We start from the raw sequence: 27,552 nt of genomic DNA on the forward strand, positions 1-27,552 counted from the left end.
ATGACAGGCCAGATTGCCTTGGGCAATTCTGATTCCTTCCTTATTGATTTTTGAGTGTATCCTCTGAGGCGTATGGCAATGTCCTCATTCCGTGGATAAGGAAACAGTCTTGTTGAAATAATTTGTTGAGGATTGCAAAAGAAGCATGTTACAGAGGGTGAGCTGGAGCCACACTTCTCAAGGCCACTCTGCCTGTGTGTCCCATTCCCCAGAGCCTTCTCCTCCATGGCTGCTGAGGCCTAACCACTAAGCCATGGCTCTGCTCAAGTAGAGTGTCGTGTTCCTGATGAAAAGACTTGGAGGTCCCTGGAATATGAAGAAAGTCTCTAAAACAGGGAGATAGGAGAACTCCCTCGTAGCTGGTGGTGCCCTGGCCGATTCTTCTGAAGCAGGCCCCGTCACTGTCTTCCCTGTGAGGTTGGCTAAGTGAAGGCTCAGGCTTTCAGAGCCTTCAGGTCTGTACTTTTGTGACTTGGCAGGGCCACTCTGTCTCCTGCGTGTCTGTTCAAGTCCATTGGCCCTGAGGCCAGCCAGTCCGCCTTCCATTCGCTTCTGCTTCACTTGGTTTAATATGGTTTTCATCTTTTCAAACCTTTAGTGTGATTCTTACCCAAAGGGTATATGGATCTCTTTGTAGAGATTGATTGATTGATTGATTGACTGATTGATTGATTGGACAGGTGGACTTACTTCTTCTGGCAAGTATGACTGATTGGGTGAAATATATGGTCTCTTCCCACTGAATGTCGCTTTTGATGTGGTTGTACTGCGGTGGTCTGGATATGAGGTGCATTGACCTTTCAATTTTGATTTTTCAGCACTGCCTCAGGTTTTTTTGTTTTTTTTGTGTGTGTGTGTGTGTGTCTTAACTTAATGAAACAAATCTGCAGGTAGGATCTTCAGTGTAACTGATATGTTGGCTGGATCACAAAGTATAAGACAAATTGAAAATAGCTTTCCTTTTCTCTGTTCTCTCCGCTGGACTGGTGTATTTGAGTCATTACAGTGTATTTGGAGGAACCTAACTTCAAATTACTAGAGAAAAACATCCACACATGTCAGAGTATCCATCCTCACCCAGTTAGTGTCTTCTCCCAGTATCAGTTCTCCCATCTGACCCCAGGCTTGCTCATCCGTCACAAGGAAGAAAGGCAATCCTTAGCAGGACTGGTCCTTCCTTCTGTTCACTGCTCAGCTTGCCAAGAGATTAAAGGGAGTACAGTGAGGCCAAAGCTGCTGGACCTAGCAGAACTGTTGGCTGCATGGCTCTTCTTTCTCAGACATACTCAACCCATCCCTTGGAGTTTCTTGCAAGATCATTGGGTTAGGGCCTTGTTTGGTGAAAGCGGTCTGGATGACCGCATAAGAATTTGGCCCCTCTCTCCTCTAGTGGTACTTGCCTGGATTGTTCTTGTACCTTTGTTCAGGAAACTTACTTGGGTGGGGCACTTAACAGCAGCAGTGAAAATGACGGTCTCACCAAGTATTTATAGCCCTTCTCCCCCTCTGGGGCCCTGTTCTGTTTTGTAATCGCAGGCAGCATCAGCAGGCGAGGGTGCTCCACCCTCTCGTCGTGGCCCACAGATCAGTTCATGAGTTTCTGTGGGCAGGTTTTCTTGCAGCCAGCGAGTGGAATAGCAGCTTTCCTCACTACAGGTAGCCCCGCTTCTGAGAATGGATTTGTGTACTTTGTGGGGCTGATAGAGAAGGCTGGAACGGGGACAATTAGATTGTTTTGAAGAGTCCTTTGCTCCAGGCTCTTCAGTGTAGATGGCTTCTGGTCTGGTCTGGCCATGTGCTGCAAGGCCTGGAAGTATGCAAAAGAACACCTCTCCTTGTCTGGCATTTCAGGTGATGGGTTATCCTCTAAAACATCAGGACAGTTTCTGCTTCTCTTGGAAAGAATTTAGAGGTTAGGTTTTTAGCCCTAGGATGTTTGGGAGTTAAACCTTGAGAAACACTCACTGTCTATGAGTTGTCACAGTCTATAACCTCCCTACTCTGTAACAAAAAACTACTAAGGAGCAAGTGATAAGCTCAAGGTGATTGCTGGTGTGGGTCTCTGGGGGAGGTAAAGATGACTGACATCAGAGGAGGAATGAGATTTCTAATCTGCAACAGTCTTTACTTATTTGGTTAAGGAATAGGCCACTCAAGTGGAAAAAGTAATTCAGAACTCTTGCTAGCTCAAACTAGTTGGTCAGGTTGGTCAAGGTAGATAAAAGCAGAAACTGGATGAACAGTGACTGCTAGAAATCTGTAGACACTGCAGCCAGTAGACGTTACATATCTTTTGTATTTGGTATATGTTTGTTTGTAGGATGAATGTACATTTCTGTGTATATATACATGTAAATAGAAATGTATATTGTGTAGTCCCAGTGTGGCTTACAGATAACATATGTAATTGTGTAGGAAATTGTCTTAGTTAGGGTTACTATTGCTATGATGAAACTCCATGATTAAAAGCCATTTGGGAATCTGAGTTCTATATTAACAGTTAATCATCAAAAGCAGTGACAGCAGGAACTCTTACAGGGCAGTAGCCTGGAGGTAGGAGCTGATGCAGAAACATGGAGGGATGCTGCTTACTGGCTTGCGCCCAGTGGGTTGCTCAGCCTGATTTCTTATAGAACCCAGGACCACCAGCTCAAGGAAGGAACTGCCCACAAGAGGCTAGTCCCTCCCCATAAATCACTAATTAAAAAAAAATGTCCTACTGGTCTGCATACAGCTAGATCTTTTTTCAGTTGAGGTTCCCTCCTCTCTGATGATGTTAGCTTGTTTCAGGTTGACATAAAACTAGCCAGTATAGAAATATAGCAAATGTATTTTAATAGTTGGTCAAGGATAAATGGTTTAAAGTACAAAACATCCAGTTTCTTTTAAATTTATGATTCAGATATACATGAATATAAAATTTTTATATTAGTTTACTGGTTTAGAAAATAATTTCAAAATAATTAAAATGATTTTGTCCCAAAGTCTGGTACATTCAAGTGGTAAATGATGAGAAGTCATTTTAAAATTATAAATTTAATTTTGGGCAAAGTTACTTGTCAAGATGCTTCAAAGATTATAAACATATACTTTTATTATATATGTAAAAATGTGATTATATACATCTTGGTAGTAGCCAAGAGACTTTTTCTTTTAACTGAAAGCTTTAGTTCTATGTGTGTGTGTGTGTGTGTGTGTGTGTGTGTGTGTGTGTGTGTGTGGTCTGCCTGTGGGTTTGTGCAAGTGAATGAAGGTTCCCATGAAGGCCAGAGGTGTTGGATACCCTGGAGCTGGGGTTACAGGTGGTGGTCAAATGCCTGATGAGCTGGGAATTGAACTCTCCTCTGTCTGTAAGAGCAGTGAGTACTCAACCACTGAGCTGTCTCTCCAGCCCCAGGTTTCAAGAGTCTTCAAACCAACTTTGAGCTGATAAACACATTACATGATCATTCTTAAAATACTGTTGAAAACTGGAGAGCATGACGAAACAGTAGCATCCCTGTCTGCTGATCATGCAGCACTGCGGACCAGGAGGAGAAACAGCACTCTTTTTCTTAGTAGGACATTTTTCCCACCAGTGACCAAAACGTTGTCGTTTCATAGTGGAATATCTTTAGTTTAGTAAAATAAAAAACAAGCAAAACAAACAAAGAAAGGGGCTGCAGAGATGGCTCAGTGGGTCAGAGCGCTGGCTGCTCTTCCCAAGGACTTGGGGCTTGGTTCTTGGCACCCACAAAGCAGCTCACAACTCTCTTTAACTCCAGTTTCAGGGGATCTGATACCGTATTTTGGTTTCTACAGGCCTTGTATACACGTGGTGCACAGACATCTGTGCAGGCAAAACAAACATACACACAAAATAAGAGCAAAATTAAAAACTAAAACAAACAAGAAAAATCCCAAGCAAACCACGAAGTCTTTTTATGGTCAGACTTTGTTGGTCTAGGAAGCAGTACCAAGATTGTGTTCAATATAATCATAAACCTGCTAAGTATAACTCCTCATGTTTATTTGTACATTAGCTGCTTCTATGATTTTTTTTGGGGGGGGGATTAGTTGGTTGTTGCTAATGACATTAAGATGCAGAGGAAGCGATGACGGAAGACATCTGACACATGACAAGAGTTAAAGTGACACCCGTCTTAGCCTCAGTCCTGGTACCCAGTGTGGCAGCCAATTTTGTGTGCGCCTCAGTATTCAGTTGCATGAATGGGACAGCGTCTTTCTGCTGTGGAGTCAAATGCGAAGGGGAATATCAGTGCCTTTGGCCTGTTTTCAGGGTGTTCTGGGAGCAAGGTAAGCTTTCATGAAAGGTTCCTTACTTGCTAGGCAGCCAGTAGTTTGAAATTAAAAAAAAAAAAAAAGTGGAAAACAGAGTTCACCTTTGTGGCCAATTACTGCCTTTGAAAACCGCCTTCTTCCTCTGCCTTTGTGATCTTGTCTGTTTAAATCATTGGCCTTTGGTGGAGGATGAACAGAGAGAGAAATAACTGTTGAAAGATGGTGTGTGCCACATGAGAGCACTTTTCTGCCTTTGTATTGTGGGGGAAAGTGTTCAAAGATATTACAAGAAAAGAAAAGGAAAGAAGGAAGGAAGGAAGAAAAAGAGGAAGAATATATTTATCTCTTAAAAGGGAGGTAAGCCACTATTAGAGGTTAAAAAGAAATCCACACAACCTTTATATCAAAAAATACATATATAAAAAATCATCTGCGTGTTGAAAATTTAAAAATCAGACATAACTAACAGAAAGGGTAAGCAAACAATGGAAATATACTTTGTCTCTTAATAACTCCAAATACATTTGGCCTCTGACGTTTTAGTTTTTATATCCCATGGGGATTTGGCATGCATGCATCTATTTTGATAGAGCTGATGACTGGGAAAAACCCTCCTGATTGCTACAGCATCGCAGGGGTGTATCAGCTGGGCGGCCGAGCAACAGGCTTGGCTAATGTGCTGTGTTTCAGGCTCTCCTTCAGTAGCAGATCCTGCAGACTGTGCACATATTGTGTAAAAATAATTAGCAAGTGTTTCGGGGGTGGAGAGTCTGTTTCTTCTCCATGAGCATTGATGAAGTTGCTGGAGTATATGTGTGTGTGTGTGTGTGTGTGTGTGTGTGTATGTGTGTTTGTGAGTGTGTGTCCTATCCTAACAGCTTATGTCACTAAGATGTTGACTGGATAAATATGTTCGCTGTGGTTTTCATCAGCTTGAAAGAGGCATTATTTATTCAAGAAAAAGTGTTAATATAGTTGAGTACAGCATTGATATCTTTCTTTGTGCACTGAATTTCCCCCACTCTCATGTCGGTTCAGTGGAGTCCAGTATCTGGACTCTGCTCCGTCAATCTGGTCAGGAATGGTGAATCTTATTTCAGAGGCCATGCAGGGTCAGAGGTCCCCAGGGTCTTGGTACATGCTATCCAAACATGACATGGCTGCTTCAGTTTCTGTGTACCATCTATGAGGAGGGATCTGTGTAAGCTTTATGTTACTGCGATAGTACCTGACATAAGCAACCTCAAACCTGAAGTCTTATTTTTGTGTCACTGCAGGAATGCTTGATTAAAAGAGTCGGTTGGCATGGCTAAGACTGAATAGACAAATGTCAGAGAGGGAAGGAAGGAAGGTGGGAGTGAAGGCTGAGAGGAAAGTGGGGGATTAAGGTCGCATTGTTCACTTCAAACACAGGTCAGTGATCTGAAAAAGCTCTTAGCCCCACCACATCTTAAGGATTTGGGGGGGACATGCGATGTGAAACTTGGGTCCACGGGGCAGGAGACGACAGAACAGCAAGCCTTGAACATGATGGGGAGACATTTAAGATCTAGACTCTAGCAAGTCATGTGACTCTCAGAGACACTGAAGACTTGTCTAGGTTGGACAAATAGCCTTTCCATAAGTGTAAGTGTGTCATAGATGCTCAGATAAGCTAGGGCATCCCTATATGGGTCACAGCCATGTCTGCCTCAGGATATGGCAAATACTGTGCTTGAGGTTGCTTTTGAGGCTATACATGAAGGTTCGTGCAGATGTTTCCTGAGCTAGTGTCTGTGTAGTACACAAAGAAATGTTTTAATACAATGTTTTGATAAAAGTGGGAGGCATGGCAGAACAGCAGCCTGAAGATGCCCTTCCTGAGTTTGAGTATTAAGTCTGCCCTTTTACCAGATACAGGACTTAAGCTGGTCCCTTCAGTTCCCTCTAAAGGGTGTAGCTCATCTGAAGGGTGATGCTGGTGACCAAAAGCTAGGTGGAAAGTGCCGAACTGTCTGTCTTCTTGTGGTAAATAGCTGTTGTGGGGTGCAAATTCTTACTGGAGACATTGAGCAATTACAGTGCCATGCTGGTTCAGATAACTTGTTCATGCAGCTCATTCTTTTTCCTTTTGGAAGACTGTATACACTATAAAATCTCTTAAAAAGTAACCTATAGAGCTGGAGAGATGGCTTAGTAGTTAAGAGCACTGATTGCTCTTCCAGAGGTCTTGAGTTCAGTTCCCAGTGACCATGCATGTAAAATAATAAACCTTTTTTTTTTTTTTTAAGTAACCCATACATTGATTTATTGGTAGTTGTGACCAGCTTCCTGGGTTCTAAAAGTTTAGACTTACTTATGGAATTTTATGTTCTATGTGTTTGGGGGATGGCGTGAGGGCCAAGCAGGGGTAAGAATGCTTGTTGCACATGAATGAAGGCCTTGGTTAGCGCTTAAGCATTCATGTTAAAAAGCCAGATTTAGCCACATTCTCCTTTAACCCCAGCAGTGGGCAGGGGTGGGAGTGTAGGGAGCATTGAGCAGGTGATGGAGGTGGAGGCCAGGAACAGGAGGATTCCTGGAGCTTCAGTGAAAGAACCTGTGTCAAAAGAATAAGGCAAAGAACAACAGAGGATACCCAGTGTTCTCTAGTATCTAAGTGTGTGTGGAGGTTGCACATACACACACACTAAAAATCAGAATTTTACCTTCTACAGAAGGTTTGGGTCTTGGGATCCATAAAAGCAGGAAGTAATCTTTGAGTCAGGTTATCCCGTAAGCCTCCAACAATATGTCTGCGCTCTTGATTTTGTTGGTTAGTGGTGTTGCTTGTGTTGTTTAATCTAGTCATGCTATTCACACTTGATTTCATTTCTTGAGACATAGGGTCTTGGAGGCTAACTTTAAACCTGAAGAATCTCTATTTCTTTGGTCATTGGAACAGCATTGAATGCTTCTCCTCCGATGAACTTTCTGTTAATTCCTAGCAAACAGTTTTGGTCCATAGAGGGGCACATCGTAGCTTGATGCACATGACCTTGTTGGCCTTTGAGGATAGGACATAGTCTTCTGAACTATTGATGAGTCAGCAGTGATTGTGAACCTGTTCTTAGACGGTGTGTGGAGCATCACAGTAGAAGTGGGGCAACCTCTGAGAACACAGCAAAGGGAAGAACAAGTAATACGTGACTGGTGAGTTCCACTCGGCAGCGAATTATAGAAATATCAGCTTAAGCATGTAGAAATCTGTCATACCGAACATGACAGACTGGAAGGTAGACAGCTTTTCGGCAAGGCCACCCATAGCCAGGTTTGCTGCTTTTCTTCATCTTACAGTCTTGTTTGTTTCTCAAGGTTTGGTAGATGGTGTGGAACCTCCCAGGGAAGAGAGATGGGGATGTTTCTGTCAGCTTCCTTAGAGCCTTCTCTACGGCAGCACACTGGTCAAGGCTGCGTCACGACTGCCATCAGCTTCAGATGAAATCTGGGCTACAGACAGTTCTTTCCTCCCAGAAGGAAGCCAAGATCATAACCATGAGACAAACAGTCATGACATCACACCTAGGAACTTTATTTTTGATGCTTCAAATGGATTTAGTCCTCAACTTTGTGACTTGACAATTATGAGTTGCTACTCTATTTATGAAATATTTAAAGTCTATAATAGATCATTCCCAATCTAGTAAAATCAGACTTTAAATTATGGCTGCAGAAGTGAAAATTTTCTACACATGGTTGTAAAATAATGGAAGTTTCTTGTAGCTCTTGGGATAAATTGTTGGAAGTGTGATTTTGAAACTCAAAACAACTGAAGTTTGTTTAGCTGACCTCCGCCGCCTGACTCATTTATAATTATTACCCATACACTCCCTTCTCTGACCTTCCATCTTTTCGCAGATAAATCTGGAAGCCTGCCTCATAAAGCTGAGTTCCTCTGAGTTTCCTCTCATGTCCCTTTCCAGCTTTTGTATGCTTACTTATTAAGTTAGATAAATTTCTTTTGTAAAGTTTGCCATTTTTTTCTTTGTTGGAAAGGAAACAGCTTGTTTTAGGACAGGAAGAGTTGAGAAAGAAAACAGAAAATTATGACCTACTCCCTCCTTTCCTCCCTCCCCCGTCTCCTCCCTCTCTCTTCTCCTCCCCTCCTCCCCTCCCTCTCTCCTCTCCTCCTTCCCTTCTCTCCTCCTCTCCTCCCCTCCTCTTCTTACTCCTCTTCTCCCTCCCTCCCCTCCTCTTCTCCCTCCCTGCTCTCTTCCCTCCCTTCCTCTTCTCCCCTCCCCCTCCCTCCCTTCCTCTTCTTCCCTCCCCCTCCCTCCCTTCCTCTTCTCCCCTCCTTCTCTCTCCCCTCCTTTTCTCCCCTCCTCTTCTTCCCTCCCTCCCTTGCTCCTTCCCTCTTCCCCTCCCCTCCTTTCACTTTTCTTCCCTTCTTCCTCTTATTACTTTTTATTTTCATTTTAGAAATTATATATAGATACGGCAGGCCATTTTCATTTTTTCTCCTTCCCCCATTTCCCTCTTTCTTCTCTTACCTCTCTTTCTCCTCCCTCTCTTCCTTCCTCCTTCCCTCCCTCCCTCCCTCCTTTCTTTTGACAGTCTCCCATGCCCGGTTGCTGTAGAATCCATATGAGCAGTAGTTTTGTTTTGACCGCCGAGGTCAGGGGCTGCCAGTGGTGGTGCCCACTTTTCCTGGTAGACCGCCTTGGACAGGGAGTTGAGTGCTGGCTATGAGCAGCACCGGGGCCATTTTTGCAGAGCTGGGGACCTAAACCTGGACAACCCTGCCTGCTAGACAAGTACTCTACCAAGTGAGCACAGCTATTGCACATCAGCCATGTTCATGCTATCCTACAGCCCACGCTGAGGGTATTCCCACCCTGCTATACCCTGCTCCTCTCCCCTCTCCCCTTCCCCTCCCCATAGTCCCCTTGGTCTCCCCGTTTGGCTTCTGTGCTCATGTCATTTGTACATTTATGATTTAATGTATCCACAAAAACTAGAAAACATGCAATATTTGTCTGCCTGAGACTGTCCTTATTTGTATAATGATTATTTCCAGCTGTACTGTCTTCTGAAAGGCCTAACTTCATTCTTCTTTATGGCTAAAAAGAATTGCATTGTGTCTATAAATCACATTTTCTTCATCCTTTCCTCTTTTGCCAGATACCTCACGTGGTTAGACAATGTGAATAGTGCTACAGGAAGCAGGGATGTGCAAGTGCCTCTGTGGTGACTTGCAGTCACTTGGTTAAATACCCAGGAGTGCTGGAGTAGGCAGGCCATAAGATAAGCTTGCTAGATTGTTTTCAAGAAACCTCTGTACTGATTTCCACAGTGGCTGAACTAGTTTGCAAGATCTGTTGATTTGTTCCTCAGTTCTGTATGTCAAGTATTTGGTTGAGAAATTTTGCATCTTATGGTTTTCACAAAGATTGGTCTATAACATTTTTGTTATGTCGTTTGACTTTGTATGATCACTTTTTTATTTGATGGAATAATGTGAGAAAGGCTGGTTCCTTTCTGAGGGTCTGGTAGAGTTCACCACTGAATCTTTTCTGGGCCTGAAGGTCTCTCTAGTCTGGAGGTTTTTAAAATTGCTCCTTTAATCTTGTTGCTTGTTAGCGATCTGTTTAGTTTGTTTATCTGATCTTAAGTATATCTTTGATTGGCTATATATATCTAGAACTTCTTTGGTTTCTTTTAGATCTCCCTACTTAGTAGAATATATGTTCTTTAAAGTGTGTATTACAGATTTTCCAAACTTTACCAGTAGCTGTTGTAATGGCTTCTGCTTCATTTATAGTATTGATGAAAAGGTATAGATTCTATACTTTTATTAATTTGGATCTTCTTTGTTCTGGTTAGTTTGACTAAGCTTGCCAATTTGTTTACCTTTTATCAAGTGTCAACTCTTTATTATTACGTCAGTTCCTTGTATTGTTTTTAATGTTTCACTAATTTCTGCCCTGATCTTAGTTACTTCCTTTCTGGTTCAGGGTTTGGCTTATTCCTGTTTTTCTAAGGTCCTAAGATATGTATTACACTGTTTATTTGAAATCTCCAAGTCTTTAGTGTAGGCACTTAGAGCCCTATCTATCCTTGCCTGTCTTAGGGCTGCTTTCATTGAATTTTGTAGGTTTCGCATTGTTGTTTTCAATCATCTTTTAAGGACTTCAAGCTTTCCCTCCTGACTTTTCCAGTGATCCATCCATTTCCATGTTTGTGCATGCTCTGCAGTTTCTCCTGCTGTTCATTTGTATTTTATTTGTGATCATACAAGTTACAAAGAGTTATTTTAGTTTCCATGTGTTTCTTAAGACTTGCTTCATTTCCTAAGGGATGATGTATTTCAGAGAGCGTTCCATAGGCTACCAAGAAGCACGTGTGTACCGTAATGATTGGTGGATGTCTCTGTAGCTGTTCTGCCCATTTGATGTATGCTGTTGCCCTTTGACTTAGATGTTCCCTTATTTTTCTGTCTGATGTGATCTGAGTGTAGAAGTCACCCACTGTTACTGTGTCGCAGTTAACCTGAGTTTGTTTAGCAAGGTTACTTTCGTGCCAGTGCTCAGTGCATATATGTGTAGAATTGTAATTTAATTTTGATGAATTCTTCCCTCATTCAATATAAAGTGGTCCTTTCTAACTCTTCTAATTTTGATTTGAAGTGTATTTTTTTTCAGCCATTAAAACATGATCCACGCTTGCTTTCTAGTTCCATTTCCTTGGAATACCCCGTTTCATTTTTTCGCCCTATGGTGACATTTTGCCTATGATTGTAAGGGGCGTTTCTTAGGCAACAAATATATGGATCCTGTTTTCAAGTCTGTATGATTCGGGAATTGAGTCCCTCGCTATTCAGTTACCCGTGAAAGGAACATACTGAGGATTGCTTGGTGTCCTCCCACTTGCATTCATTTCTGCTGAGCTTCCTTCATTCCTGAATGTGTTTATTTTTCTCTACCGATTCCTCCACACATATTCTAGAGTATTGGGTTAGCGTCCATAAATTCCTTCAGCTTGTTTATATCATGGACAGTTCTCTTTCCCTCTGTTCCGACAGAGACTTTCCTGGCTGTAGAAATCTAGACTGGCGATTACTGTTTTCCGATATTGGAACATATCATTCCATGCTCCTCCGGCCTTCAGGGTTTCTGCTGAGCAACCTGCTAGAGTTCTAATAAGGATATAATTCTATAATTCTAATATGTAACTTGTAACTTGGTGTTTCTCTGATGAGCATCCAGTGTTTTCCTCTGGGTTCCCTAGGTTTAGTGTTTTAACTATAATATGATGTCGGGAGATTCTTCTCTGGTTTGCTTGTGTGCTGTTCTACATACGTTCCGAGTCTGGGCGGTCATCTTTCATGATCTTTAAACTGTTCTGTTGTGATTTTATTAAATATAAATGAAGATTTATTTGTATGGGTTTATGTGTATAATCTTTGATGCCATTAAACATGGTTAAAAATTCCTTTCCTGGTATTCCTTCTAATTTACCATGATGACTACTGTTGGTTGTAACATTGAACATCTGGGAAGAGGGAACACTCAGTTGAGAAACCAGCCTAATCACTGTTGGCAGGCCTACGGGACAGTAACCATTATTAATTATTATTATTATTATTATCATCATCATCATCTTTATTATTATTACTAATCAGTGTAGGAGAGCCTAGTCTACCGTGTGCAGTGCCATCTGGAGATAGTATGCTGAAGATGAGCTAGGGAGTGAGGCAGAAAGCATCTGCCTTGGTTTTCTTTCATTATGGACCATTATCTAGAAGATGAAATGAACCCTTTCCTGCTAGGACATGGTGTTTATCACAGCAACAGGTGCCGTCACGATGAAGCTGGTGTTTTTCAGGCATGTACTGCCTTCATTTGTCATGTTCCTAATATTACTGCACAGGTACACACGTGCTTCTTGGTAGTCTATGGAACGATCTCTGAAATAGGTCATCTCGTAGGAAATGAAGCAAGTCTTAAGAAACACAGGGAAACTGAAATAACTCTTTGTAATGGGTATGAAGTTACTTCACCCTTCCTTCCTTCCTTCCTTCCTTCCTTCCTTCCTTCCTTCCTTCCTTCCTTCCTTCCTTCCTTCCTTCCTTCCTTCCTTCCTTTCCATGCTATGCACTCGCACTTGCACCATATTTTCAGTATTCAAGTGGAAACAGGCTGTGATAAAGTTGAGCTTCATGGTTCAGAAGTTTAAACGTGCAACCCATATGCTTGGGGCCCACGGTCCGACCCCTGTATTATTCTTGGAATAAGATACTAACTTCAGGAGCAGCCCAGTGGTAGGTCCACTCTGCAAATGCCTTAGCAGCAGTTTCTTTAATTACCATAGCTACTGGAGGGCCGGCAAGTAAGGATTGCATGATGCGTCCTGGGACATTAGGTACATTAGATTACTAAAAGTCATACCAGTCACTGTTTCTTCCTTGGTGGGATGAGATTTGAATTCTTTACGTCCTGGTTTCTTGAAGCAAACCATGCTGATGAGGGGTGGCAATTTTCATTTCTAGTTCAAATATATTAATCGAGATTTGGGGTTTAGTCCATGCCTTAGTTAGGGTTACTGTTGCTGTGATGAAACACCAAGGCCAAAAGCAAGTTGGGGAGGAAAGGGTTTATTTGGCTCATACTTCCATATCACTGTTCACCATTGAAGTCAGGACAGGAACTCAAACAGGGCCGGAACCTGGAGGCAGAGGCTAAGGCCTGGAGGGAGGCTGCTTACTGGTTTGCCCATCATGGCTTGCTTAGCCTGCCTTTTTTTTTTTTTAGAGAAACCAGGACCACCAGCGCCAGGATTGGACCCCCCAACATGGGTTGAGTCCTGCCCCCCACCCCCCATCCATTTACCAATTGAGAAAATGCCCTACAAGGTTGCCCACAGCCTGAACTAAGGGAGGTATTTTCTCAGTTGAAGCTCCCTCCTTTCAAGTGATTTTCGTTCGTGTCAACTTGACATAAAACTATCCAGCATAGTACAGTTACAGAGAGTTTCTGGCCCAGATTCCCTGAATTCGGCTCTGTGACTCTCAGTTTCCTCCGTGATGCTCTTTCTGAATCAGTACCGTAGGGCAGGGCAGGACAGGACAGGAGCGATGGACGAGGGTTCCTGCTGACCTCAGTGGTGTCCTTGATGGGGTGCCTGCCATGCTTTCCAGTTAGACTTCAGGCCCCTTGCTCCCTGCCCAGGGTGATGAAAGTGTACAAAGGCTCTGACTCAGTTCTCCCCTCAGCCTTCGCGAGGAGCCACTGTGTATGGGAAGCGGGGCGGTTTGGGGCTGCAGCCTGAAGGCTCCCGTTGACCGCAGCCAAGCCTCACATCTGCTTTAGCTCCTTCAGCTCCTGGGCCTCCCTGCCAATTACACATCCAGTCCTTGATCTCCCATCTGTCCACGGCTGCAGCACTGCTGTGTGTGAGGGAAGCACTTCCCGGGGATTTCCACCTTGCCCAGCTGCTTGTGGCTGGCAGCTCCTCCACCGCACAGCTGCTGCTCGCTTCCCCGCTTCCCCGCTTCCCCGCTTCCCCGTGGAAATCTCACCTGACTTCCTTTACCGCCACTGACGCCTGCAAGAACCGAAGTCACTGTGCATTCTGCTGACTGCTTCCTATCAGTGAGTGCACTGATAAGGTTTCCCATCTGCTATCTCGCCGGGAAGTCCCCTCCTTTCTTTTAAATCATGTTAGGATGCAGTGTTGGGTCTTGTGCATGTTGTCTTTAGAGAGATGCTGAGTTTGACTTTTTTTTTTTTTGTTGTTGTTGTTGTACTCTGTTTTTTGAAATAGACCTGACACAGCTGTACACAGCCTTCCTTCAGACATAAGTTCTGCGTTTTATTTTATGTCCTGGTCAGGTTTCTAGTAGTGGTTTCTGGGGTGGGGGTGGGTTGGGGGCTAATAAGTTGTATTCTGAGATCACAAGGAGGCGCTTCCTCAGACTGTGGCTTTCCCTGCTTGTTGTAACAGCTGTGCTTCGCCCTCGTATGACCCCCCTTTTGTCTCTTGAACATTTTAGCCAAAATCAGTGGAATAATCCATGGATTGCCCATTTTTTCAGCTGTTCCCAGCCATAGATCCCTTAGCCAGCATTAGCAGGTTGCAAATCTAATAGTTTATATCTGTGCTCCCAGAGCTTGAGCCAGTAAAGCATCTTTTGAGAAACAATGCTTTTTCTCAGATTACTTATTTACTCAGAATATTTGTTCATATAACATATTACATTTCTAGTAATGATCATTTACCCATTTCCACGTATATTAATCAAAGGCATATTGTTAACTACCAACCATTTCTCCAAACCACGAGACTCTTGAAAATAAAAGCTTCCCTGCAAGTAAACATATGCTTGTTATTTAATTTTTAAACATTGTGTGTGTGTGTGTGTGTGTGTGTGTGTGTGTGCGTCTGTGCCTGAATGCATGTGGATGGGCCTGGTGGGTCAGAAGAGGGTGTTGGATCCTTCATACTGGAGACACAGATGGTGTGAGCCATCATTTACATGCTGGGAACTGAACCCCAGTCCTTTGCAAGAGCAGCGAGTGCTCTTAACCACCAAGCCATCTCCCCATCCCATATACTTGCTAATTTGTTCTTGGACACTGGATTGAAGCTTTAAAGCTACAACACTAAGTTCTCTAAGTGTCATAGGGAGTCATAGGGAGTGCTTGAAAACAGAAAATGGTTATAGTTTTGATTTGTGCATTTATTCATATTTTCACTTTTATAGGATGACCATTTAAAAAGCATTTTTATCATGGAAAATGTTAAATATACATAAACTGCAGTGTGAGCTTTACAATACACTTTCAGGAACATTCTCTTCTATTACATTAAGTTCCTCCATCAGTAACCTTAAATAAACACAAATTAGTCATACTAACTTGGAGCCAGTTTTACTTAAAGTTGACAAGTAGTTCTGTTTAAGTTGCGACTATGCCATAGCTTGGCCCACAGCACATGCCGCGACTAATATCTGGATATCAGTCACCAATCTGTCTCGCCTTCTTTGCTAATGCAGGTTGCCTACACCTTTAATTTCAGAAAATAGAGAAGCCAGCTACTGCTCTCCCGGTGTGTTCTGCTCAGCCAGTGGGTCTCAGTAGTGCCGTCTGGCATTTGATGCCATGGACAGTCGGAGAGGAACGATCCCGGATGCAGCTCTCTTAGGGGAGACCCTGTTCAGATACTGCACTGCTTCTGAGGAAATGAGTTCCGAGCTAAGCGTGAACTCATGTGGTGGAACTCACACTTGGCAGTTCGCAGATGTGGTAGTGGTTACAGGATTGCGGTGGGGATTTTTCACTTTCAAGTTTTGAAAGAATCTTGTCTGAAAAGAAGGCAGCTCCTGAATTGCACGCGTCCGTGGAGTGCTGGAAATGACGGGTGGGGATCTCTCCTTCAGCTCTCGTGGGTCAGGAATCTTAGACGCTGCTTAAGAATCTGTACATTTTCTTGTTGAACGACCCCCGGTTCAAGGTCAGGGTCAGAATTACAAACCTAGGTCATTATTTCATTGTCCTTTTCAGTTGGATTTGATTAGAAATAACTCATGGTTGAAAATGATTAGCTTGAGTTAAACTAAACTGCTTACTTACTTTACTTAAAATATTAAAATAATTTAATCCACATGAAGTGATTTTTGAATAAAAAGTTTTACTTAGTATTTATTAGTTCCTGAGATTTTTTTCTTTTCTTTTCTTTTTTTTTTTTTTGGTTTTTTTGGATTTGGTTTTTTCGAGACAGGGATTCTCTGTGTAGCCTTGGCTGTCCTGGAACTCACTCTGTAGACCAGGCTGGCCTCGAACTCAGAAATCCGCCTGCCTCTGCCTTCCAGAGTGCTGGGGTTACAGGTGTGTGCCACCACCACCCGGCCAGTTCCTGAGATTTTTTAAAGTATTTTTATCATTTATAATGATGTGTATATGTGTGTGTATTGGGGGTGAAATGTGCACATGAGTATAGTTGCCTGTGATGGCCAAAGGCACAACCAGGGGTTGAATCACAGGTGGTTGTGAGGCATCTGAAGGGGACGCTGGGAACTGAGCTCAGTACCTCTGGAAGAGCAGTAAGTGCTGGTCACTGCTGAGCTATCTCTCCAGCCTCCAAAAAAATCCGAGGTTTTATACCAATCATTTACTATGAGTGTAAAATATAATGATAGGTATGATGTTTTAAGTTTCCTGACCTGTTTCTCTTGATCATGATTCTTAACTAAAAGAAATAAAGAATGTTGAGTGGAGTGCAGTGCTTTGTCTGTGGAAACTGACAGGAAGATGGGGCGGCTGTTGGTCTTTACGCTCTCAGCAATCCAACCCTGTCTTGCCTCCTCTGCGCCCACTGGGAAAGTAGAAATGCAAGTGGAGTCTGGCACTTTTATGCCTCTATTTATTTATTGATGTCATGGAATTCAGCAACACTTCTGACAATCCATTATTGGGGTAGTTGTGCCGTCACTGCCTTAATTTCTGTTTTGAAAAACATTCATTTCCTTTGGTCAGTTCCCCACCTGGTTTTATCCATTTGCTTCTTAGGAAGCAATGCATTGGAAACAAAATCTTCAGCTGTCTCGTTTAGGAAAGAAATGTCTTCAGTCTAGTTGTAAGCCTTCTCTTTGTGATTGCGAAGGAGTATGCAACACTTAGGCTTCCGTGGCCCATGAATTATTCTTGTCAGGACTGGAGGGCCAGTCTTGTCTTTGTCCTGAGTGGAAGGCTGCCTTCTAGGGCTCCTCATCCCAGAAAGAGAAGGCTTCTCTGAAATATAGAATCTTGTAATGTTTTTTTTTAAAAGGTGTGGATCTCAAAAGTTAATTAATCTGTGGTTAACTTTTTGTTGTTTTTTTTTAAATAGTTACCATTTAAAACTGTTTACAAAGCTGTTTTGATGCCCTTAACATATGCCACAAATTAAGGCGTCACGTTACTTGATTTACAGTCAGTGTTTGCCAGGTTTTGTAAAGGCTGTTTGAGAGGAGCTGATGTCGGCATTACTCGTGTGTGAGCTGTGGTAGGAAGCCCCCAGTACCTGCCTTTTTATATTGGAATAGATTTACTGCAGCCCATCTTGATTAAATGGGTTCATCTCTATTTCCCGGGTGATGTCTTTCTAGGAAACTCAGAATTAGAAATATAGGATGCTGTCTCCCAATAAAAATTGTCAAATCTTTATGTTTTCTGTCTTTGGGCAATAAGGGATGCTTATATAGCTCAGGGTGGCCTTGAACCCAGGACCCTCCTAACCCAGGCTTTATAGTTCTGGGATTGTAGGTATGTAGCATGAAAATTGGCTCATCTGTAGGTTTTGTTTTTTGTTTTTTGGTAAGTCTTCTTTTCTTTTTTTTCAGAGCATGAATTATGATATGACTATAACAAGGTTGGGGATGTTCCTGTATGTTTTCTTATAATCTCATAGTCTCTGGCAGGTGTCTGAATTTCATAGACAACATTTCTGTAAGTCTGGCAGGTGCTTTAGTTTTTATCTGATACTTTTTGCTCTGCAACACGGATGGCATCTGTTTACTGTCTAGGCTCAACAGGGTATTTAGGGGCTTTATTTAAAAAATCGTTTACTTGATTATTTTTTTGTTTGTTTGTTTTGAGACAAAGTCTTTCCATGTTGCCAGGCATAGCCTCTAAATCACAATGCTTTGGCCTCTGCAGGGATGGCGGCCATGTCACTACCCTGGTAGGATTTGGGGCCTTTGGTTCTGAAGACAGTGTATTTTCAGGAAAACATCTGTGGATACTAAGATACTCATCCAGGCATGAATGCCATGGGATGGATTTTGGATAAGGCTGTCACCCCAAATCACAGATTTCTCACATTTTAGGGTATTCCAAAATCATAGTCCCTGGCCATGTGTCCTTACCTGCATTACCCTCTAGTGTGCTCCTGTTGGTGGGGTTGCAGCTTTCTAAACATTTCTGGTCAGAGAACTTCTAAGGTGGGAACCTTCCTTGTTTTATTTATAATGATGTATCTGTGATGTTGATGTGAGCTTTACTATTCTTACAGTATTCAGTTCTAGTGCAGTGTAAGGTCACCTCTACTGGGACAGGCCGTGTTCTGCTTGCCTGAGAGATCCTGAAGCAGCTGTTCACATCTCATAAATCATCTGCCCACCTCTAGACAGAACAAGAGAAACCCAGGGCATATGCTAGAGAACTGAGCGTCAGGCCTATGGGAGAATCCCTCTCTAATCTTAGAATTGAACAGAGGAGTTGAAGTTGTTAGCTTATTTTCTATAAATGGAACCAGCATCACACGTGAACACTATCAGAGTGTACTAATGGTGAACTTTGGAGATGGCAGAGATGAGCTCCAAAATTGTGCTCTAAGTGTCTGCTGCATGCAGACTGCTTACTGTGTAATTATAATGAAATTAGAAAAGTGATTACTTTTTTCCTAAACTTCGATTCTGTAGATTTTGACATCAAAGATGATACACACACACACACACAAAAAAAGTGGTTTGTTTTAATTACAGAATGAGGATAATATCTGGTGAAGCTATGATCAGAAAAGTGCCAATAGTGTGATAGATAAAATGTTGAATTATAGAAACACGGTTTTTGGAAATCAGGTTTTTAGACATTGATCATCCTTAAAGTTGAAATGCCAATTGTGATTAATTGTAAAGTTAAGAGTATATGTTTTATATATTACCATAAATGATTAATATGTCTTCTCTGGCTTGAGATATACATTGAGAACTCTTGGCTTCTAGGTCCTTGGGAGAGTTGCCTTTTCTCATTTTCAAACACCGATCCAGAGCACCTCTCAGAGATAAAGAACCGTGTATCTGTGATGTAGCTGGATACTTAGGGGCACAGTCTTTACTAGAGGACTCTGTACTAGTTAGCTTTCTATTACTATAATAGAATACTGGAGAAAATCAACTTAAAAAGACAAAAGGCTTAAATTTGGCTCATTGTTTTGGAAATTTCAGCCCATTGTCTGTTGGTGTTACTGCTTTTGTGCCTCTGGAGAAGCAAAATATCAGGATAGAGAAGCTGTGATGAGGGAAGACTCTTATCTCAGGGCTCAGAGAAACAGACACTGGAAGGGCAAGGGTTCTTCTGTGCAAGGTACACTCCAGTGATGGACACAACCTTCTGCTAGGATCTGTGTCCTCCAAGTAGCACCACAGGCTGGAATATGAATCTTAGAACACGGTCCAGACCATTGTACCCTTTGTGCAGATTGCAGTGCCCAGAAAACTATAAGCATGATTGTAGTCCTGGAGTCTATGGTCACAACAAGGGTTCCTTACATAGGAAGTAAATGCTATCTCCTGTGCGTATACAGTCTACAATGCTAAGTAGGTCATTAAGTGAAGAACATACGTTAATACAAAAGGGTTACTGAATTAAGAGCAACTTTTACTTTGGTGTGTTTCTTAGCTCACAACTGTTGTAAATGGCTAATAATTGTTACTGACATTAAAAAAAATAGATTCGTACAATAGAAGAAGACTGTGCTCCAGAATATGGGAAAGGTACTTGAATCAAGTTAGGGGAATGCTGGAGCGGTGGGGTGGGAGAGTGTGGGTGCGTGGGGGAGCACTCTCATACACGTAAAAGGGAGAGGGGAGGGCAGATGTAGGTGGGGGTTGGTGGAGGGGGTAACCTGGAAGTGGGATATCATTTGAGTTGTAAAGGAATGGAATGATTTTTTTAAAAAAAAGCAAGTTAGGACTGAACCAGGACAGGCCACAAGTGTTTTTAAACAGGATGAATGAACACTTACTTGTTTTTTGTTGTTTTTGTTTTCCTGTTATGTGTTTGCTGTCCTAGGGAAAGCACGGGCGGGGCTATTTTTTTTCCTGTCATTTACCACAGACAATGACTTCTACCACCAGCTATGGGGGTTTCTCCATTCCATTCGCCATGCAGTCATTTCTGCAGTGGACTCTAGTTGGGTGTCCCAACTCTATGAAAACAGTACGAGATCACACAGGGTCAGGGCTCTGTTCCCAAGACCATCCCTGCCAATGCTCAGGTGGTCTTACCCAGACTTCCTACCTGCTGGTCAGGTTTTCCCTGGTCTCTCTCTTGGATTTGATTGATTTGCTCAAAGTATTCCACAGACCTCAGGAAAACATGTACCTGAACTCATTGATATACTACAAGGGCTAGTACCATGGATGATGGAGAGAAGCCTGGGGCGAGAGTTGAGGAGGAAGAGGAGGGCATGTCTTCCCTGGTTGCTCCAACTTTCAGGAATTTGGAAGTATTCAGCTGTCTGGAAACTGAACTCTGCTCTTCTGGATTTCTATGAAGATTTGATTACAAAGGCACAGATCTTGATAGAAGGGGCCTGGCTTGGCCAAACTCTTCATGCCTACGACTGTAGCATCCTTCTCTCTAGACTGTGAGACAGGCTACTTCTGAAATGATGTTGGAGATCTTATGAACTACTTAGATGTAGTGTAGGCTAGTAGTCTTTTTGTTTGTTTTCTTTTGTTAGAGTTTCTGTAATCTGCCTTGGTAAGGAAAAATTCTAGTTTCTCTTCCCTACTGTAGACTGGGAGTTATGAACCACGAAGTGTGAATGAAAACTAGACATGTATTCCTTTATTTAGGCTACCTCGGGGTTTTGAACATATGCACTTATAGCAATAGCTTCACAATATAAAAGATACTGCCACGCCACTAGACCTTTGTCACGTTAATAATTAGCCCTGTCTGTTGTCCTATTGACTGAATATGTCTCCTAGGCAAAGACCTCTCAGGTTTGCAGACTGACTGAGTAGCTGGGGAAAGTAGAGGAGTTCCCTTTATGATGCTACAGTCAATCTGCTTCTTGCAAGCTCGGCTGGCTAGATAGAGCTTTCAAGCACAAGAGCTAGTTCCAAATATGGTCCTTTAAATTCCAGCATTTCCCACGCAGGGAGCTCTGTGGTAGAACACTTGCATCATCTGTAATTCTGGGGCAGACCATATACCAGTAATTCTTTAAATCAATTATAACCCAAATAGGATCTTCTGGCATTCTGTATGGGAAGGAATATCCTTTAAGGAATGAATATTTGTATTGGAAATTTCAGACAATCAGCTTTGGCTTAGTTGTGGAACAATTTGTTTCCTTTATGGAGAGTCATGTTTACAGTTTTGTTTCTCACACTCAGAAGCTAATCGAAATTACTGTCTGTGAACAGTCACGGTACTTCTGACTCCCGCAGCTAGGCTGGTATGTTGGTTTTGTTTGCTCTCTGGAACAAACGGACTTGCATTCTGTTTTATGTTCCTTTGTAAATCCTTAAGCATATTGTCTGTGCCTCCTGTATGCCTTGACGTACACAGCAGCGGTGTAAGCATCTGCGTCATCTCTGCAGTGCTATAGCTTCCTCTGTGCTGTGCTCTGTGAACATCCTGCTGGGGAATCCCTTATCCCAAATGCTATTTGACAGGGCTAGGCTGCCTGCACTGGAGGTGAAGTCTACTATGGAACACTCACATGTCGTAAGTATCAGAAATACACTTTGCAGTGAAACCAGTATCCAGGCACACATGCCAGCTGTCCATCAAACCCTGCACTACAAATCTTGGTTAGAAAAGAGTTATTCAAAGAGTTAGGATTGTACCCAGCCCTGGGGACTACAGAAGGAGCCTTCCTTGTGTCTTTTGTCTCACCAACAGATTGTGAGCAGATCACAGTCAGTGTGCAGATCTAAACAGGGCTTAGGAAACCCTGTGTCCTGTCTTCTTCCTTCCTCCTTGGGTTGACATAGATGATGACTATGAGGCCTCAGTGTATGGTGAGAAATAGAATTTGTTTGGATCTGTATCCAAATTGTTGTATGACTGAGGTGACTGAGGTCTCTAAACTAGGCACCCCACAAATGAACAAAACTTCTTCTTTCATATATATGTGCTTGTGCGTGTGTGTGCATTTATTCACATGTGTGTAAGGATATGTGCATGTCTACATGTGTATATATGCAAGTGTGCTTGTATGAATGTCTGTGCTTGTATGTATGCATATTTATGTGTGTGTATCAGTGTATGTTTTATGTCTTTGTCCATGTATGTGTTTGTTTGTATATGTATGCATGTGTGTGTATGTGTTCGTGTGTGTGTGTGTGTGTGTGTGTATGTGTGTATATGTGTCTGTGTTTATCTGTGAGTTTATGTGTATGTGTGTGTGTGTGAATGTGGCCTCTCAGATGAGTACTCCACCTTTGTGGTTCACCCCCAGAATCTTGAATAGAAAGTCTTTGGTCCTAGTTATAGGCTTTCCCAGTAGAAATTCCGTGCCTGGAAGAAGGGTTAGAGTGGCTGACAGGGACAGAACAGTGCACTGAGCATGCCTCTACAGCTGTCTCAGAAAACCACATTACACTGAAGCCGGCATGTGGTTGGTTCTCTTATCACTTACGGCTAACTTCTTTTCTGCAGTTGCTCATTATCTGGAATGTTCTTAACAATGATTAGTAGAGTGGCTGACCCACGATTATAAGAAGACTTCTTGCCACATACCTTTCTGCACTGTTCACAGCTAGACCTATGCTTTAGAAGAACTTAATGCCTTGTTGAAAAATAATTTAATAGTTTCCTAAAATTTAGCATTTTGAGTGATTTTTTTCATTAAAAATTTGTGCATGTGTGTGTTTTGCTTGACTGTATGTGTTTGTATCATGGCCAGAAGAGGGCATCTCTCAGAACTGGAGTTACAAATGGTTGTGAATCACCATGTGGTTGCTGAGAACTGAACTGGAGTCTTCTGGAAGAGCAGCAGTGCTCTTTATTGCCCAGCAATCTCCTCAGCCCCTTGAGGGATTTATAAAATTTAAAAAAAATCACCATGAAGTTTATGGGACCTGGTTATTCAAGTTTAGTGACCAAATGTATAGAAAATTTTGATAGTCTCATTAGAAGACATTTCTCCAACCTAAGGCTTTTATGTAGGGTATTGAGGCAGACAGTGAATATGGAAAAAAGAAAATGAAATCTTTTGGATATGAAATCCTCTCAGATTAAAAGAGAGGGAGAAAATATTTGATGTTCGTTCAAAAGTGTCCAGTGTGTTGGTCCCTCATTCTCTTGGTGAGGTGTGTGTAGATGATGACCTAAGAGAAATGAGGAATCGCAGACAAAGTGTCTGGCTTTGCACTTTACTGTGCATCAACCAATGTCATTTTCTGCTTCTTAAATACGAAAATAGCAATTGGGTGCCCATGAGATTAGTAAGGGATTATTTGTTTCGTGATGTCGAGTAAAGTTTTTAATTAACATAAATAACAACTACGTTAACAATTGTCTATTGATTCAGTACACTTCCCCCAACCCCGTTCATTATATCAGAGCACGTTTAGGGATATGTGTCATCTAGAACAAAGGTAAGACATTTTATTATTGTCATATGTAACTGGAGACGGGTGGTTTGATTGTCAGTATCATATTCTTTATAGTTTAGGCCTGCTTCTAAGCAAAATTGTTATGGAGAGCATAAAATGTTTGTATAAAAGGAGCCGTGTGTCACATACACCTAAATGGTGAAGCTGATGGGGATGTGTGAGGACTTACTCCCTGTAGGAGCCGCACGTTCTCACCTCTCTGCTCTCACTGTCTGCTCCGCCATGACACTTGCTTTGGTTTTGAGGGCTTGGGATGTAACCCAAGGCACCTTTCATCTCTTGTGTTCTTCACATACGTGTGTGTGCTTTCTGCCTCAGCATTGGATAAACCTCAGACACAGTAGTCTCAAACCCTTCTATACTCTTAGGAAAACTTCTCTGGATCTAAAGGGCTTTTGGTATGTGGCTTATGTCATAAATACTTGCCTTAGATAACAAAATGGTAACATTAAAATTATTTGTTAATTTAAATAACTTTAATATACCCATTCCATGTTAACATGAATAACTATATATACATATACATACACACACACACACACACATATATATATCTTGCTTGGATGGCAGGTTACATAGGGTCCATAGCTTGATGACTTTGCTAGCAGTTTTCCTCAGTGATATCTGTCTGTCTATCTGTCTTACCTATTGCCGATCTATCTGCCATCTATTGATTTATTTTGTAGCTCTGTAGCTCTGTTTTTTATCATGTTCCCTGCCTCGTACCTGCTGTGGTCTGGCCCTTGAGCATACCCCAAAGCTACATGTTAAAGAATTTACTCCAGCTTGCTTAGAGTGTGGCAGGAACTGAAGAGCTGTGGCCTGGCAGGACATTTTAAATCACTGATGAGTTTATTTTCTTTTCATTATTATTGTTTTTCAAGATAGGGTTTCTCTGTGTAGACAGTTCCAGGCTTTCCTGCAACTCACTCTGTAGACAAGGCTAGCCTTGAACTCAGAGATCTGCCTGCCTGCCCCTCTTGTACTGGGTTTTCAGGTGTGCAGCATCATACCCTAACTCCAGTTTTATATTTTGTTTATTGTTTTACTCTTTCTCACTAGTGTTCCCCTCATACAGCAATGGGATTCCCCTGCGTCGTGCCTCTAACATAGTGTGCTGCCTTGCTCCACATCCAAAGCAAGGAGGCCAAGCAACCGTAGCCAGAAATGTTGAGAACTGTGAGCCAGCATAAACCTTTTCCCTTTTAAGTTTTCTCAGGTATTCTGTTTAGGAATGGGAAGCTGACTTACACAGAAAATCCATTTCCATCCAATGAGGGCGACCACGGTAAGAAATCAAGACAGAAAAAAGACTGCCCAAGTAATAATTTTAATTTTGTTCATTTTCCTGTTGACTGCACCTTCACAGTGTCAATTAGTAAGAAATCAGCCTTGCTGCTGCTTCTCCCATTGATCTGAACTGACCTTTACTGGTACAGTTGCTATTGCTGCACGAGTCCAGCCGGTACTGAGTGCTCAGAACAGCAGCGGCCCCAGATGGGCAGGTCGGGTGGAGATTGGCAGAGAGGGCTTGGTGCATCCCTGGGGGCTTTGATTGGCAGCCCGAGCATGCACTTTCATGATGGAGACCCGTTCATGTTTACCTTGCACATTCCTGTAAACACTCCAGTGAGTGCCATGTGGGCTGTCTGTGGACTGCTTGGGACAACCCAGCTGAACTGTAAGAGAGAAGGTCCTGAGAGAATGGTGGTTTAAAAAATTGCTACTGTAATGTGAGGACTTGAGGAGAAGCCCAGTTTTGTCTGCTATATAATGTTTATTGAAAAAGTCACAAAGTCTGGCATCAGTGGGAGGAGAGAGACCCTACATTTTGTTTAATATTATTATTATCATATTATTATCATTATTAATTTATCTACTTAATGCATATGAGTGTTTTGCCTTCGTTTATATCTGTGTACCATGTGTATACTTGGTGCTTGCAGAAGCCAGAAGAGGCTGTGCTATCCTGTTAATAGAGGCACAAACAATTGTAAGCCACCATGTGCGGTCTGGGGATCAAACCTCAGTCCTCCGAAGAGCATCTAATTGGAACCATCTCTCCAACCTCCAGACCCTACATCTCAGTGAAGAGACAAATGGTTTCCCTAATATGGACAACTTCCTCAAGCTTTCCAGTTGTCATTTGTCATTTGTCCTTCTGTTGTTGTCATTTCCTCTTTAAGACCTCTCACTTCCCACCTTACACAGTAATATATGTATACTTGTTTTACATATCCTACCAGACTATTGGAGACTATCCACAGGCTCGATATATCACTTCTCAATTGTGCTGATACCTGACACACACTTAATGTATGCTTGACTTCTCATAACTGAAAGAATAAAGATATGAATGATATAGTAAGTTTAGACTTACCTAAAATGTTATTACAAATATTGTGACTGCTGATTATGACTGTCTGTTTCTCTGTGTTTTTATTTATAAGTTAAATAAGTAGCTGGCATGGTGCTATACACTTTTAGTTAAAATACTCAAGTGTTAGACCACTTAGGTCTCTATGAATCTGCAGCCAGCACCGTCTACATAGCGAGTGAATTCCTGGCCAGCTGGGGCTATATAGAGAGGCCCTGTTTCCAAAATTACAAAAACAAAAAACCCAAACAACAACAAAAAGTAAAGAAAAGAAAAAAGGAAGACTTTGGTAAATAAATTATGAATATAAAGTAAAAGAATTTTCACTTTAACTAATGATGATGATGATGATAGTAGTAGTAGTAGTAGCAGTAGTGTAAAACAAAGCAGTGATATAAAAGTTGCCAGTACTTTACCTATAAATGTATAGGTATTTAACACAGGAAGATGTAAAACTTAATTTTAGGACATGGCATCTATTTTAACTTAGTAGAGAGAAATATTTTATTCTTAGGACGCCAGATTTAGTGCATTTAGATTAAAATATTAGTTGTGTTCAGATACATGACATGCTTAAGTTCTACTCCTGTCAAAGCGAGGGAATCTGACAGTGACTTGGACATCCTCTGGAAGACCCAACCTGTCTGCTGTCACCCGGACATCACAGGAAAGTTGCCTCAGCACCTCCTCTCCCCTCTCCCCAGCCAGGGACTCCCTGGTGAGCAGGGCTATGGACACAAGGCTAGCCCAATGAATAAAATATGCAGAATCTATTTTTAGATATGAACTTAGGCTAATTCTGTACCTGGTAAGATTGATATTTCAGATTGGTAGGGAAAAGATGAATTATTTAATGAAAAGCATTAGAACACTTGCCTGTCATCCTGAAGGCTGCAGCAAGGGCTCTTGTCACACTCCTGCTTGTGTAGCAGGAATCCGGAAAGCAGCCATTAGAAAGTAGGAAACTTCAGACAAGCACACCCAACTTCAACTAGTCCTGTGTGCTAGACATCTGTCCCGGCATCCTTACAGGGACATGGCTCTTGGTCAATGGAAAGATACAAGCTGTAGAGGAGCACTTAATTATTCATCCAGCCATTATTTATTGTTGCCTTATTGATCTGGGATCTGGGGCTTCATACAGGAATTTTAAAAGCTTGATATTATGTTCTAGAACACTAAAAACAACACAGTTGAGGGATATTGTTACTGATGATTATGTCAGAGAGACAAGGGATATGTTACAGGTTTAGGAAGCACAGACAGGAAAGGAGTTCCAGAGAAGGTAGTCCCTGAGTTGAGGTCCCAAGCTGCTAAGATAGAACCGTGTCTTATCTGGGGACCCCCCACCCCCCACCAAGACTTCAAGGGGTGGTGCCAGATGATTAGATTGAGCAGGCAGTTTGGATGGTGGAAGTTTGGAACTTGGTTTGGTATCTGTAAAATTTGAGATTCTCATTAGATAGGTGGTCATGTCAGAATTGATCTAGTCTGCGTTGACTAGGTCTGAGCAGAAGATGGGCAAATACAAGAGCTGTAAGTG

General features: G+C 42.2%; 1 protein-coding gene across 11 annotated transcripts in view; it reads left to right on the forward strand.

Annotated features, from left to right (window-relative positions):
• The window catches only part of Plcb4 (phospholipase C beta 4), a 361,630-nt gene that overhangs the window by 17,826 nt on the left and 316,252 nt on the right, over nucleotides 1-27,552 (forward strand). The window contains exon 1 of one of the 11 annotated variants that reach the window (XM_052183721.1): nucleotides 1,637-1,656. The exons of the other annotated variants lie outside the window; for them this stretch is intronic. The gene's annotated coding sequence lies outside the window, so the exon portion shown is untranslated. Of the gene's footprint in view, nucleotides 1-1,636; nucleotides 1,657-27,552 lie in introns of those variants that run through there. 11 annotated transcript variants of the gene reach the window in all.

Source organism: Apodemus sylvaticus, chromosome 5 (genome assembly GCF_947179515.1).
Source record: "Apodemus sylvaticus chromosome 5, mApoSyl1.1, whole genome shotgun sequence".
In the NCBI taxonomy this organism is placed as follows: Eukaryota; Metazoa; Chordata; class Mammalia; order Rodentia; family Muridae; genus Apodemus; species Apodemus sylvaticus.